General features: G+C 35.0%; 1 pseudogene; it reads left to right on the top strand.

The window, feature by feature from the left end:
* Positions 1-1,318: 1,318 nt before the first annotated feature.
* On the top strand, positions 1,319-11,831 carry LOC125199498 (annotated as a pseudogene).
* Positions 11,832-15,551: the final 3,720 nt, after the last annotated feature.

The following is a 15,551-nucleotide window of genomic DNA, read 5'->3' on the forward strand; positions in this document are numbered from 1 at the left end:
TTGGTGGGGGAGTTGAGGTGGCGGGGAGGGGGTTTGAGGGGCTTGATTTTGCCGGCGTGGAAGAGCTCATCGGCGGGGAGGGGGCAGAGGAGAGGTGGCCACTGAAGTCGAAGGCGAAGTTGGCGTTGTCGAGGTCTTGATCGGCGTCGCCGTAGTTGGATTTGGGGGTGCCGGGGGTGGATTCCCAAAGGAAGGGGATGGCAGCAGTGGGGCTGGTGGGGGCAGTGGCGGATCCAGACTTTTAAAATACGGGGTGCGAATTTTATAACAAAATATATACATACTGTATTAAGAATTAAATAATATTAAAAATAATATATCTAAAAAATTAATGTTCAAGTTTAAAGTCACATAATCATAAAAAATTTAAACTATTTGGTATAAAAATGGAACAGAAAATTGAATATTTTGAATTCATTTCAAGTATTAAAACGTTTATTAAAGTAAATTGCAACCACCTAATATCTAAAATAGAATAATAAAAAAGAAATAGTAACATTTAAAAGCCACCTAAAATTTACATAAAATAGAATAATAACATTAAAAAACTACCCTAATATCTAAAATATAAAATAGAATGATAAAAAGAAATAGTAACATTTAAAAGCTACCTAAAATCAAGCATAAAATAAAATAATGAAATTAAGAAACTACACCTACATAAGATCGGTAAACAAATACTCCCTCTGTCCCAGATAATTCATCCCAGTTTTCCATTTCGGTCCGTCCCACATAATTTGTCCCACTTCACTTTTACCATTTTTGGTAGTGGACCCCATATTCCACTAACTCATTCCTACTCACATTTTATTATAAAACTAATATATAAAGGTAGGACCCACATTCTACTAACTTTTTCAACTCACTTTTCATTACAATTCTTAAAACCCGTGCCCGGTCAAAGTGACCCGAATTATCCGGGATGGAGGGAATAATAAAAAATAAAGTAGTAACATTTAAAAGCTACCCCAAAGAAAGGATGCGGAGAGGAGTAATCAAACGTAAATATAAAATAGAATAATAAAAAAGAAGACTGAAGGCCAAAATTGGTCCTAAACATATGACAATTTTACCTTTTTGGTCCTAAACTTTATCTTTTGGATTTTTTGGTCCTGCACATATGAAAATTTGATCATTTTGGTCCTCCGTCAATAATTCCGTTAAAAACTAACGGTCAATGGCTATTTTGACCAAATTAAACTCTTAATTCTGATTTTTAAGTCACTAATTAATCTCCTAAACCAAAGCAGGCTGCACGCAGAAGTTAGGTCTTCTTCCAATTCGACAATGGTATATGGCAGAAATCCGCAGCCTGACAATGGCTAAGATGGAATCCAATCAGCTAAACCAGCTGAGGGACATCTTCGCCCGGTTCGACATAGACCACGACGGCAGCCTCACGCAGCTGGAGATGGCCGCCCTCCTCCGCTCGCTCGGCCTCAAGCCCTCCGGCGACCAGATCCACTCTCTCCTCGCCAACATGGACGCCAACCACAACGACTCCATCGAATTCGACGAGCTCGTCGGCGCAATCCTCCCCGACATCAACGAGGAGGTGCTTCTCAACCAGGACCAGCTCATCGAGCTCTTCCGCTCCTTCGACCACGACGGCAGCGGTTACATCACCGCCGCTGAGCTCGTCGGACAGACGACATCCTCAGCTTGCACGAATTCGCCACCATTATGGCCAAATCTGCAGTCGAATTTCTCGCCGAGCCTGAATCGTCTTCCTCCCCCCAGGGTTTACTCATCTTAATTTTTTTAAATTGGGGGAAGCTGATGTGGCATTCTAGATTATGGCTATGACGAACTAATTCTTCTTAATTTGTGAAGCTAATTGCGATTCATGAATTATTGGATTTATGATGAACTAATTCATATTGGATTTTCTGTTGTCATTATTGTATCCAACTCCATATAATTTGGAGATTAATTAGGAGAATAATTAGTTACTTAAAAATCAGAATTAAGAGTTTAATTTGGTCAAAATCACCGTTGACCGTTAGTTTTTAACGGAACTATTGACAGAGGACCAAAATAATCAAATTTCCATATGTGCAGGACCAAAAAATCCAAAAGATAATGTTTAAGACCAAAAAGATAAAATGACCATATGTTTAGGACCAATTTTGGACTTTACTCAAAAAAGAAAGTAACATTTAAAAGCTACGTGGAGAGGAATCGATCTCGGGTCCACACTTTTAGAAGCCGCTCATCTACCGCTAGACAAACAATGTGATTTGTTAAATTTACTTCTCAATAATAACCTAATAGCAGAAAAATTTGGGGCTACAGTCGTACCCCCTTGCTCTCACCTGGCTCCGCCAGTGGGTGGGGGCGCTGTAGAAGGAGGAGGAGGAGATTGGGGTGTGGTGGCTGACGTCGGAGGGCGGCGCGGAGAGGTCGTGGCTGAGGGTGCGGAGGGGTAGTAGGAGGAGATCGGCGGCGGAGACGGGGAATTGTTAGGGTTGGAGCCGCTGCGGAGAGGGGCGAGTGGTGGCGGTGGTGCGGCTGGAACTCAATCGTCGGCACAACAGCGAAGGAGGCGCGTGGGTTTATTAAATTATTAAATTACCATATTTAAATGATAGTAATTTATTAAAATAATCAACAATATAATTATGGAGTAAGTAATCAAAATTACAGCTTTAACTGGTCAAACTCGGGGTTAAACCCATTGACCGTTAGTTTTTAACGGAAATGTTGACGGAGGACCAAAATGATCAAATTTCCATATGTGCAGGACCAAAAAATCCAAAAGATATTGTTTAGGACCAAAAAGGTAAAATGACCATATGTTCAGGACCAATTTTGGCCTTTACTCTAGATCAATTTAATCTTGTAAGGACATGTTTGATTTCATCAATTTGTTTTTATATTTTGGCCTTTAATCGGATTAGTTCAATCTCGAGATCTATGGCTCAGATCGATCTTGACAAATCCCTTTTATCTCGGCCGTCGATCAAGTCAGTTAGATCAACTAACTCCATTATAGCCGTTGGAGCTAAAAAGCGCGACTTATCCCAAAGAGATCGCTAGTTCGATCCATTTTCAGGCCATAAATCTCAACATGTACGTAGAATATTATGTAAGTATTATTTTATTTGTCATTTCATAAAATTATTTTACAGTACTAAATCCTATGAAGAAAATAAAATGAGCCGTGTGTATCGCACGAGCATGCCACTAGTATATAACTAATGGCACTGACGCTGGCACCAGACTCCGCCCCAGAGCGAGCCCTGCACTCCAAGTCTCCAACTCCACATGTTCTGGAATTGAAATTTGAATTAAGAAGAAGACAAAGACTAGGGCTTCTTAATTTTGGGCTATTTATTGGGCTACTTTTTAATTTGGGCTTTTTGACATAATTAACTAATGATGCTCTTATATAATTAGCCCAATTGCCAAATCATTAATCACGGCTGGAGTTACAAAATTGCTCCTCACAAGTTCATGCCTGGTCAGGAGAGCACGCTTGCCTGCTGCCGGAGTTTTAAAGCTGTGCTCCGTTGCCGATTAAGGTATGTAAATGTTGACTATTTTGTAAAATTATAAAATTAATTTTATCACATAAAATTATCTTATTAATGGCAGTAGTTCATCTCATGTTCCTTAATTTTGTTTTCCTCAATTCGTCTTAATTTATTTGGTAATTGGATTTGGCCCACTTGGTAGTTTGGTGAAACTAGAATTAGTATAAAATTATTTTTATTGTGCAAGCTGTAGTTAGTAAATTTAGTAGTACATTATAGCTATGCATCCGTATTTTTCCAAAAAAACTTAGGAATGATTAGCTGCAAGTGCTTCAAATAATAGTAGCAATTCTACTTATTAAGACATATATGTGATAGAATGAAATACGAATAGATGAATGATATTTTAGTTGTTCTCATAGTTGTACACATTGAGAGAAATATTTTCATGAAAAATTAGAAATGAGACTATTCTTCTGCTGTTTCAATATATGGCGACTTGTCGAAAACAGTAGTAGTATGTTGTAAAAGTTGTAAAGACAATACATGTAAAATTTAATAATATTATTATTTAAAAAAAAAATTCAGCCCCGGCTTATTTGATTTTCTGGTTCCGTCACTGACTAAAGGGGCACTTACAATATAAATTACTACTACTCCCTCTGTCCCGCTTTAGCAGCCCCATTGACTTTTCTGCTCTCTTTTTGTAAAAATGATACTCCCTCCATCCCGCTTTAGGAGTCCTGGTTGAATCGGGCACATGTTTTAAGAAAAAAGTGTTTGAATGTGTATAAATAAATATTGTAGTGGATGTTGGGACCCACTTTTAATTGAGTGTCCAATAAATAAATGTTGTAGTGGATGTTGGAACCCACTTTTAACAATTTTTTACTAGTTGTAGTGGATGTTGGGACCCACTTTTAATACTTTTAACACTTTGTAGACATTTTTTATTAATTTATCTCAACCGGGACTCCTAAAGCGGGACGCCCAAAATTGATCGACCGGACTCCAAAAGCGGGGCGGAGGGAGTAAAAAATAATTAAAGTGGAGAAATGGTAAAGCAAGAGAGACAAGAATGTAGATAAGACTATTCTCTATATTATTTTTTTTCTTAATTTACCATTTCTCATCTTTAACTATTTTTCATCATTTTTACAAAAACATGACAGAAAAGCCAATGGAACTGCTAAAGCGGAACGGAGAGAGTATTATTTAAGGTGAGTTACATTACAACATGGTTGAATGGTCATAAGATATATGAGATATTTGTTATTGATTTAATATTTAAACTGGTGAACGAAATTTCCTCACATCAGATAAGAGAATATCATTGGTGAGATAGAATGATTGCGCAACATGGTTGAGTGGTTGCCGAAATTGAAGCAATAAGAGAATATTTTAGGAATTTTGTAACAAAATATGGAGTACATATCGAATGAATTGAAGCATTGGATGATTTGATTTCAAGTGAATATTGATATCTTTACAAAACACAGCATCCATTTTGTAATAGTAGCTTGAATTGAAATATTTAAAATGTTTGATGGACTTGACCTATTTCACACAATAATATTTGGACAAGTTGCATCACGCGATTTGATTAAATTGGATGGGCAGAACAATGCTCTATTGAGCTCGGCCAGTATGATTCGAAAGGATCGGCATAGTTTGGGAGATGATCGTCTTCAAGTACGTGTCGTGTGGTACAAATTCATCCGTTTTTGATAGTTTGGGAGATGATCATCTTCAAGTTCGTGTTGTGTGGTACAAATTCATCCGTTTTCAAACTATTATTAATACGGGTTTACTTGCTATTTTAAAAATCACAAACTTTGGTTGGCTCCATCAAAACTTGAGTTTCAAATTGTGGGAATTAGGCATGTCTTTGGATTGTGATTTTTTTATCATTTTTATATGATGCTCAATTTTCACACGTGTTGTGGGAATTAGGCATATCTTTGTAATATTGTGATATTGTTGAAACTCTAAGTGATTTTCAATACGCCACATTGTAATGTTAGAACTTTTGTAAAGAAGTTGGGTTAAATACTTACTCTCTGTTTGGGCCAAGTGATATTGAATAATTGATTAAAGTAATATGGTCTTGGATTTAGTTTTGTTACTGGGCCTGTTTTATCTAAGATTGGGTCCATTGTACTTTAATCGATTGGTTTGATCTGCTCCCTCCGTCCCAGATAATTTGATTCAGTACTCCATTTCGGGTTATCCCACATAATTTGTCCCATTTCACTTTTATCATTTTTGGTAGTGGACCCCGTATTCCACTAACTCATTCTTACTCACATTTTATTATAATTATAAAACTAATACTTTAAAAGTAGGATCCACATCCCACCAACTTTTTCAACTTACGTTCCATTAGATTTCTTAAAATCCGTGTCGGATCAAAGTGTCCCAAATTATCTGGGACGGAGGGAGTATATTATAACAAGCTTAATAAATATTTATAGATCAAACAAACATATTTAAAAACAAAAAACAAAAAAAAGGAAGAAAAGAAATTTGGCGACATTACCTGTTTACGTGGGCATTGAATTGAGCTGTTGCAGAAATTACATGTAGCAAGACGAAGGCAGCATGGATTATTACAATTTTATATTTTCATTTTCCCCTCGACACCTAATTTCATGTTGAAAGAATTAGGATCTTTAAGTTTTACTACTTGCTATGGCATGATGAGACAAGTAAATATCATTTTTCTTAATACTTAAACGATCTATCTAAACTTATTTGATTTTCTTCTTCACCCAGGTGAAAGTTATTAAGGATACAATTTTATAATTTCATTTTTCCATAGTCTTGACCTGACTTCAAAGGTGCCATGCCATGTGTGATGTGTTTAAATTAACGTATAGAAACATGGGAAAAAAAGTTAAAGTGGGAGGAAGTTTGTTATACTGAATTTCAAATTGATTTATCCGTTTTTCATTTTAGTATATTCCGCTATCTTTGTTTGAATGTCGTTAACTCAGAGAGTATGTGGAAAATAATTCATCATTGTTTCGTGTTGGTATAAAAGTTTTTTCATTATTGTTTCACTTTTGTATGTCATGTAAGTTGAGACTATCAGAGTTCAAACACATATGACGGAATGTATTAAACAAAACACAGGATGCAACCTTTTGTGTTGTTTATGCAAACTTCAAACAATTTATACCAAACTTTATTGCTTATTTCCTATAGGGGTTTTTCTTTTTTACTTTATTTGCTTATTATCGTAACATTATTGCAGAACACTACAAACTTAATTCATGTGATTTTACAATGAAACTGTAAAGTACAAGAAAATCAACAGTACTACACCTAGACCTTTTAGTTTTGCATACAAATGTTCTACTTCATATCCATAGATGTAGTCTTCTCTTTTATTTTTTCACTCCATTTTTTATTCCCATTTCTCATCTTCTCCTGTTATAAATCATCTACAATTTGCTCTTCTCTCTTATTTTGTGTTCTTCGTATTCATTTCTCACGTTATAATCGACAACTTCTGATTCGTAGACGAACCACTAGTCAAACCGGGTCCGATTTTACAACAACGGACTTTAGTGACATGGTAAATAGTCTAACATCTTCGCATGGCACACACAGAGTAGAAAAGATCATTGATAAAAAAAAATAATATTAAATTTCTTAATCATAATAAATATTGTCAGAAAAATCACAAGAAACTAAACAACGATCTACCAAATAGTACTACTCAATAGAATTGAAATTACACTATTAGTAGAAGAGACCATTGGTAAAAAAAAATTAATTTTAAAATTCTAAACCAGGATAAATATTGTCAGAAAAATCACAACAAACTATACAACGATCTACCAAATAGTACTACTCAATATAATTGAAATTACACTACTAGTAGAAGAGACCAATGGTAAAAAAAATTAAATTTAAAATTCTAAATCAGAATAAATATTGTCAGAAAAATTACAAGATACTATACATACTCCAATAGAATTGAAATTACACTAGAAAGTGATACCCACTTATGTACCTTCTAGAAAGTGAAATTACACTTAGAATTGAAATTATAGTAAAGACTTAAATGCACCTTTTATATATTTTTTTCTTTTGTATGTATGCATAGATAATAGATTGGAAAAATATTCCCACGAATTAACATATGTAAATATTTCAAAATGATTCATAGATATACTCTAAATTCAAATTACTTCATATAATCATATTCCGTACATATAATCATATTCCGTAGGGTAAAGGCCTAAAATAAGAAGACTGTTTTTTTCATTCACTTTATTTGTGTGTGTCCTATTTTGATAGCAGTAATTAAAATCCTACAATTAGGTAAGAGTCATATTAATCAAATAAGTAATTCCTATGCTTTTTAGATAAAATTTTTTTAATTATTTTTTCGGTGATACTGACATGCACATACGACATACCCGATACATTAGAAAGAGAGGTGTTTATTGCAATTATATATGGCATAGACCCGGAGTGTCTACTTAACTTAATCAATGATGTTAATTAATTTGGACCTAAATTGATATTAGAAGTATTAAATAACATAAATGAGCTCGACACACTATTGATAGCAAACACGTATAGTGTCTAATAAAATGCACATGATGAAATTTTCTTAGGTTCATGGCATATAAACATTGAATTCTCTAGCTATTAATTCTCTTGTTATTTAAGACATCTTGTTGATGATCAATTTGAAATTCCTTATGCAGTCTAGCCTCTGTATTCAAAATTTCGTGTCAATGGAATTATATGTGTTTTGTTCTTGGACTAATGTATTTGAAATAAAGTAGTTTTTAAGAAAGTGTCAATTATTTTTGTAATTATATTTTCATTCAACTGGCAATATAGCATAATTTGCATTGCATTCTTCAGTTTATGTACACTAATTACTACTGTTATGTCTGTTTTTATTCATTTGCATGCCCTTCATTTTTGTTACATTGTTTCATGAATATACCTAATAAGCCTCGACACCTTATATGTTGCCAAACTTTATTTATTTTTCCATAGTCTTGAGTCTTGACCTGACTTCGAAGGTGCCATGCCATGTATGATGTGTTTTTCCATTTTGCAGAAGTTAAGATATACTCCCTCCGATTCCCCATAATTTGTCAACATTTGATCCGACACGGGTTTTAAGAAATGTAGTAGAAAGTGGTTTGAAAAAGTTAGTGGCATGTAGGTCTTACTTATATATATATATTAGTTCTATATTAAAATGTGAGTGAGAATGAGTTGGTGGAATATGGGTCTACTACCAATAATGAAAAAAGTGAAAGGTGACAAATTTTTAGAGACAAATGAAAATAGAAATAAATGACAAATTTTCAGGAATGAAGGGAGTAATATTTACCAAATATTTTCAATTTCATAACACATGGTGTGATTGGTGTACGCATATTTTGAGGATTGAAAAAGTAAGTATTGGTCAAATAAGAACTAGAAATAGAAAGAATTTAATAAAGTCGGTACGTGTTGGAGTTACAGTACGTGTTTGTATTTTTTCCTTTATTGCTATTTTTCATGCATATTAAAAAATTATGTGATTTTTATTGCATTATATAATACATATGATATAGGTAGTGTATAAATATATAGTCCACCTCAAGAGCTAAACTGCCACACTCCGCCTTTCTCCCTTCTGCCTTCACTTGCCTGTAAATTCTCATGCTTTTTCCATTATTACACTATTTTTGGATTCATAAACTAATTATAATGTCTGTTTTCATGGAATGCAGTGCTCTTTTTCGGTGGAAGATCAATCACAGGTAATTTCCTTGCTTTTGTTGTTAGAAATTTGGGCTTCCACGTGACTAATTTAATGTGTATGGCTATTTTTCAGTTGCCCAATTAAAGTGATCCAATAAAGATTAAAGTTTGGGTTAAAGTGTATTTATTGTTATGGAAATAAGTGTAGATACCATAAAGTGATTTTCTATTTGATGAGAGACTGAATAGAAAATAAAAGGGTTTATATTTAATATAAATATAAGCTAGGGTTATGGTCCCCAGACACGTTCAATATCTCTGTGTTCTCTCGGCAGACTATTGTGAAGGACGTCTCTGATCGTTTGGAAGATCCATAGCCGCTGCAAAGCAATTCCACCATTCAATTCTAGATGGATCAAGGTACGCTTCCGCTCTACAGTTTATGCTCCTTCTCCGTCGTTCTCGGTTAATCATCATAGAGAGCTTTATGTAATTGTTCACTCAATTATTCCAACAAGTGGTATCAGAGTCAGGTTATTGATGATTCTCTGAGAATTGGAAAAGGAGAATTAGGGTTTTCTGTTCTCAATTATATTTGGATTTCAAGAAATTAAATTTCTTGATATTAGGGTTTCTTATTAATTTTTGTGGAAGGCGATGAATCGCCCTTTTGTTTCATAATTTGGTTCGATCTTAGTGTGCAATGTTGTGGATTAACGCTTTCGTACGCATATCTGGATATTGCTTGATTATTTAGAATTGAATTCAAGTTTCTTCGGTGAGTATTATTTGGTTGATTACGCGTATGCCTTGAATTTCCTTCGATTAATGAATTCATGTTGGTTAAATAAGGAAATTTCTTTATCGATATATGGTATGCTTTCTTAGCAATGATTAAATAGTTGTTTTTCAGAATTCATAATTCTTATATAGAATAGATGAATTGATTTTTGAATTCATGTTTTATGCGTGATTATCGAGATGGTGTGATGAATGTTTTGTTATGGCATTTCGTTTCTTTTTTGTAAGCAAAGTTACTTTTATTGAGATATCAATTCAAGTTTGTGTTCTGTACCACATCTCGTAAATTAAGTTTTGGATTGTGGTTTACCTACAATTGTTTTCGGTTGATGAATTGAGTATCTTAATTGTGAATTGAGAATTCATGGTTACGTGTTTGGTAGATTCAGCCTCTGTAAAATTTTGTAAATGTAAATTTATGGTGGGTGAGTAAGGTTTATATTCTTGCTTGTAATGTGAATCCATAAATTTTAAATTGAGAATTCATGGTTACGTGTTTGGTAGATTCAGCCTCTGTAAAATTTTGTAAATGTAAATTTATGGTGGGTGAGTAAGGTTTATATTCTTGCTTGTAATGTGAATCCATAAATTTTAAGTTTAGTATTTTGTGGATTTATTTGGTTATTTTGATGTTGATTTTGGCTGTTAGCTGTTTATGTTCATTGGTTATGATCTTGGGGAACATCAAAATTCGGATATTTTGTCGACATTAGTGAAAATCGGATTCGGAAAAAATATATGGAATCCCATTAGGAGTCAACAATTTGCGATTTGCTGGGGAGTTATAGGGTGGGCCGTCAGAATTTAGCGACTTGCTGAGTTCGCAAGGTATGCGAACCCAGTGACTCGTTGGCTAGCCACTATATTCCAGACAGTTAACAACGACTTGCTTGCAGGCATTTATATTTAGTTTTAAAATTTTTAATTCAATAATTTTGGTGCATCTCATGTTCCTTTTGTTGATGTGTGTATTTTAATGCGGATATTAGTCGGCCCACAGGAAGATTAATATTTGGCACGAGATACACACATACCTATGGTGATAAATACGTGGCAATTATTCAGTTTTCGTGTAAGTAATGTGCGATGCCCACAGGTGGACACTGCTTGACATGATCTTATTGTTAGTGTTTGATCACTGCAAAGAGTCTACCACTTACAAATTCACATTACTGTCAAATGACTTATTGTGAATGTTGTACTCGGTACCTCAATATGTTTTACTAATGTTCAAAATAGATTAGTCGAAATAAGACGTTGCAACAGTAACCTCTCTTGTCTAGACTTTTTTACTGCGAATGTTAGGACGGTAAGTGTGTGTGTATTTTAATGCGGATATTAGTCGGCCCACAGGAAGATTAATATTTGGCACAAGATACACACATATATGTGGTGATAAATACGTGATGATTATCCAGTTTTCGAGTGAGTAAATGTGATGCCCACAGGTGGACATTACTTGACATGATCTTATTGTCAGTGTTTGATTACTGCAAAAGGTTACCATTTGCAAGTTCATATTACTGTCCACAGACATAATTTGAATGTTGTGCCGGTACCTCGAGATGCTACCATTTTATTTGAATTTTAGGACGTGAGCATGACAATTAATTTGGTTTTGTTCTCTATTCAATTGTGATGTCTGCTTTTGCAGTTTCTTCCAACATGAACAATATGTCAGTGTTGAATGGGTCAAATTTTAAGGATTGCAAAGATTATATTTTGATTGCTCTGGGTTGCATGGATCTAGATTACGCGCTAAGGATTGAGCAACCTAGTTCTCCTACGGACTATAGTGCTTCTTATCAAAGGAGAAACTATGAGAAGTAGGAATACTCGAAGTAAGTCTATTGATCATTAGGTGTAGCATCCCAGAAGCTTTTCTAGGGTGTAGCATTCCAGAAGCCTTTCTAGGCACTGCATCTAAGTATATCACTATGACCAGTGAATGTCTTGCCAAAAATAAAAAATAAAAAATAAATAAATAATTAAGGAATGTTTTGTGAAAAACATTATGGCTGAGACAAGCATGCTTGATCTCAATAAAGTATAAGGGCAAGGGCAACATAAGGGAGCACATTATGCAAATGTCTCACGTTGCTTCACTAAAGCTTGAATTTTAAAGACTTGCTTGTGAATTTGGCATTGCATATCTGGTCAGTATCTCAAGAAATAAAGTGAAAGGGCATTAAGAGAGTGTATTGAGAATGCTACTATGAATAATGGTTCATCACAAAAGAAATAACATAAAGATAATGATAGTGGTTTCTTTTGTGGTAAACATGGATATAAAAAGAAGAAGAAGAAGAATTGTAAATATCACGCATGGCGAGCAAAGGAAGTTACAATTCTTGTTTTGGTTTGTTCTAAAGTTAATTTGGATTTAGTCCCTAATGATATTTAGTGGGTAGATTCTGGTGCTACTACTCACATAAGGTTATCAGTGCAAGGTTGTCTGAACTACCGAAAGTCAATTGATGGTGAAAGATACATGTATGTGGGACATGACAAATCGGTGGAAGTAGAGACTATTGAGCATTGTAGATTGTTTTTAAAGACTGGAATTATTCTGTCTTTGAAGGATACTTTATTGTACTGTCTTTTAGACAAAATTTGGTTTCTATTTCTGCTTTGGACAAATTTGGTTTCTCTTGTTCATTCAGAAATAGTAAAGTTCTTCCTTCAAATAATTCTAGTATTGTGGGCACTGTTTCCTTAAGTGCATATAACAATCTTTGTATGCTCAATTATGTTACTTCATATTCAAAAGCTTTACATGTTGAATTAAAAGGGACTAAGCAAATTAAATAATTAGAATTTGGTTAATTTATGACACAAGTGTTTTGGTTGTATCTCAAAATAAAGGATTGTGAGACTTGTATCATATGTTGTATTGAATACACTTATCTTTTCAGAACTTGATTTGTGTGTTTAATGTATCGAAGGAAAGCAGACCAAACTTAAGAAATAGAGCTATACATTTTAGAATTGATATATATGGACATTTGTGGTTCATTCACTTCGGTTTCTTGGAATGATCAACAATATTTTATATCATTCACAAACGAATGTTCTTGTTTTGGGCACCTACATTTAATTTATTAAAAGTCTGAGGGTTTAGACAAGTTCAAAATATTCAGGGCTGATGTTGAGCTCCAACTCAACAAAGGCATTAAGAAAGTCAAATCTAACCGTGGTGGCGAATACTATGACATAAATGACTGCTCAGGTGAACAATGTCAAAGACCTTTTGCCTTCTACTTTGAAGAGTGTGGGATCGTCTTTTTGTACGCCATGCCAGGATCGCCTAGCATGAGTGGTGTACCTAAAAGACGAAATAAAAATCTTAAAGATATGTGAAGGAGTATGATTTATCATTCTTCCTTGTCGCATTTGCTTTAGGGAGCGGCATTAAAGGCTGTAGCATATATTTTCACTTTGGTCTTCAAGAAAAATTTAGGGGTTTTTAAATTTTATGATCCCACAAAAGGAACTAATTTTTTGGGACGAGAAATATAGTATTCCTTGAGGATGTTGAGTTTGGGGGGAAGAATGTGTTAAGGAACATTACTTTTGAGGAGGAGTCTGTATAGACACCTACTACTGCTTCTGACAATGATCAGGTATCAATTACTATCATTGAAGAAGAAGCATATTAAGAACCTCAAGATAATATTGTTGTAAACATTCAATCTCATGCGGATGATATCATTTAAAGTCAATCTCAACAACCTCAATTAAGACTCTCGTCAATGGTACCACAAATTTTATGAAGTAGTTCTTTCATTTGGATTCAGAAAGAATGCTATTGATGGTTGTGTGTATCACAAGTTCAGTGGGAGCAAATGCATCTTCTTTTGTATTTGGAATCGAAAGAAATAATTTACGATTGTCACAGAAGGGATATAGTGAAAAGGTGCCTAAAGTATTTGAGATGCATAATTGCAAGTAAAGAAATACCCTTATGACTAAAGCAGACAAACCTAGTCTCATTCAATGCCCTAAGATAAATCTTGAGATTTAGAAAATGCAGAAGGTTCCTATGCTTCGGTGATTGGGAGCCTAATGTGTGCTCAAGTGTGTATTAGACCCAATTTGATTTTAATTGTTTATATGTTGGGCAGATATTTCAATAACCCGATATGGATCATTAGGAAGCAACAAAACGGGTTATGAGATATTTATAGAGAACTAAGCATTACATGCTCGCATACAGAAAATCAGATCATTTGGAGAGATCTTTAGGCATTTTGATTCTGATTTTGTTAGATGCTAATACAGTAAAAGATCCATTTTAGGTTACGTGTGTCTGTTGGCTGTAGAGCCATTTCGTGGAGAAGTGCTGAGCAAACTGTTGAAATATTGGTGGTCTACTTTAATTGGACCTTATGTATTTAGTCAAGTATTGGGCTTGACCCAATTGATTAAATGTTGTGGCCCAATGTTTGAGTGGAGATGGCCCAACCCGGCTTGATCCATTACTTACCTAGGCTACACCGATGCTTGCCACGTGGAGCTTTCACCCGGATCCAGCTTTGTGGCCGTTTGATCTGTGTTGTGTTTGTTAAGTGAGAGGCTGACCTCTCACTTGCCATAATTTCGACTTCTCTCTCTCACTCCAGAACTCTCTGCCTTCTCTCTTCTTTTCTCTCTCTGGTTTTCAGGCGACTTCGCCGGTGAACTCCTCTGATCTTTGGCATACACCGATTGATCCTTGTTTTAGTGGGTTCTATCGGTTTAGATCTTGAGTTTGGAGACTTTCTCGGTTTCCATTAGAGTGGTGGAAGGATTCTTACTTAGGTTTAGAATCTGGTGAAGTTTGGCGATTACAGAAGTAAGAGCTTGGGAGGATCTTGTGAGTTCTTGGTGATTGTGAGGTGCTCTGATAGTCAGGGTGATATTCGGTGTGGCTAGGGTTTTCTGACCTAGTATTCAAAGGTTTCTCATCGTGTGACTTGTGGTAGAAGCGTGTGGGGAGGTCCTTGGCCTGGTGTAGTCACTGTTGTGACCTGAGCCATATCCTTACTGTTCTGTCTTGGTTGCTTTTGTTTCTTGTTACTTAGATCCGAAAGGATCTTGTGTTGATTTGCTGATCTATCTACTTGAGTGTGCAGGTACTAATTGGGCAAGGACTTGGATTCTAGATTGGTCGAAATCTTGGAATAGTTAGGGTTCCAATTAGGGTTCGATACCTGTAATAGTTAGATATCTCTGTGGGTTAGATTACTTGTAATCTTGTATCACCGTTTGTACTTGGCTTGTAACTTCTGAGATTAGCCATCTCAGAGATCAATCAATAAAGAGGTCCCGGTAATTAGCGAATTCCGAGTGATATGATCCCTACACAAACACTTGTAGCTACTTTTGCCATGACAACAAAATTCGTAACTTGTTTTGGGGCATCTAGTTAATGAATATGACTGTGAAATTTTGTCACTAGGCTACATATTATAAGGTATTGAAAGACCACTTAAGTTATGTTGTGACAATAACTCTGCAGTATTATGTTCTAAAACAACAGGAGCTTCCTGGTTGTTAAATAAAGGGTTT

The sequence above is a fragment of the Salvia hispanica genome, chromosome 1 (genome assembly GCF_023119035.1).
Source record: "Salvia hispanica cultivar TCC Black 2014 chromosome 1, UniMelb_Shisp_WGS_1.0, whole genome shotgun sequence".
NCBI classification, from domain to species: domain Eukaryota; kingdom Viridiplantae; phylum Streptophyta; class Magnoliopsida; order Lamiales; family Lamiaceae; genus Salvia; species Salvia hispanica.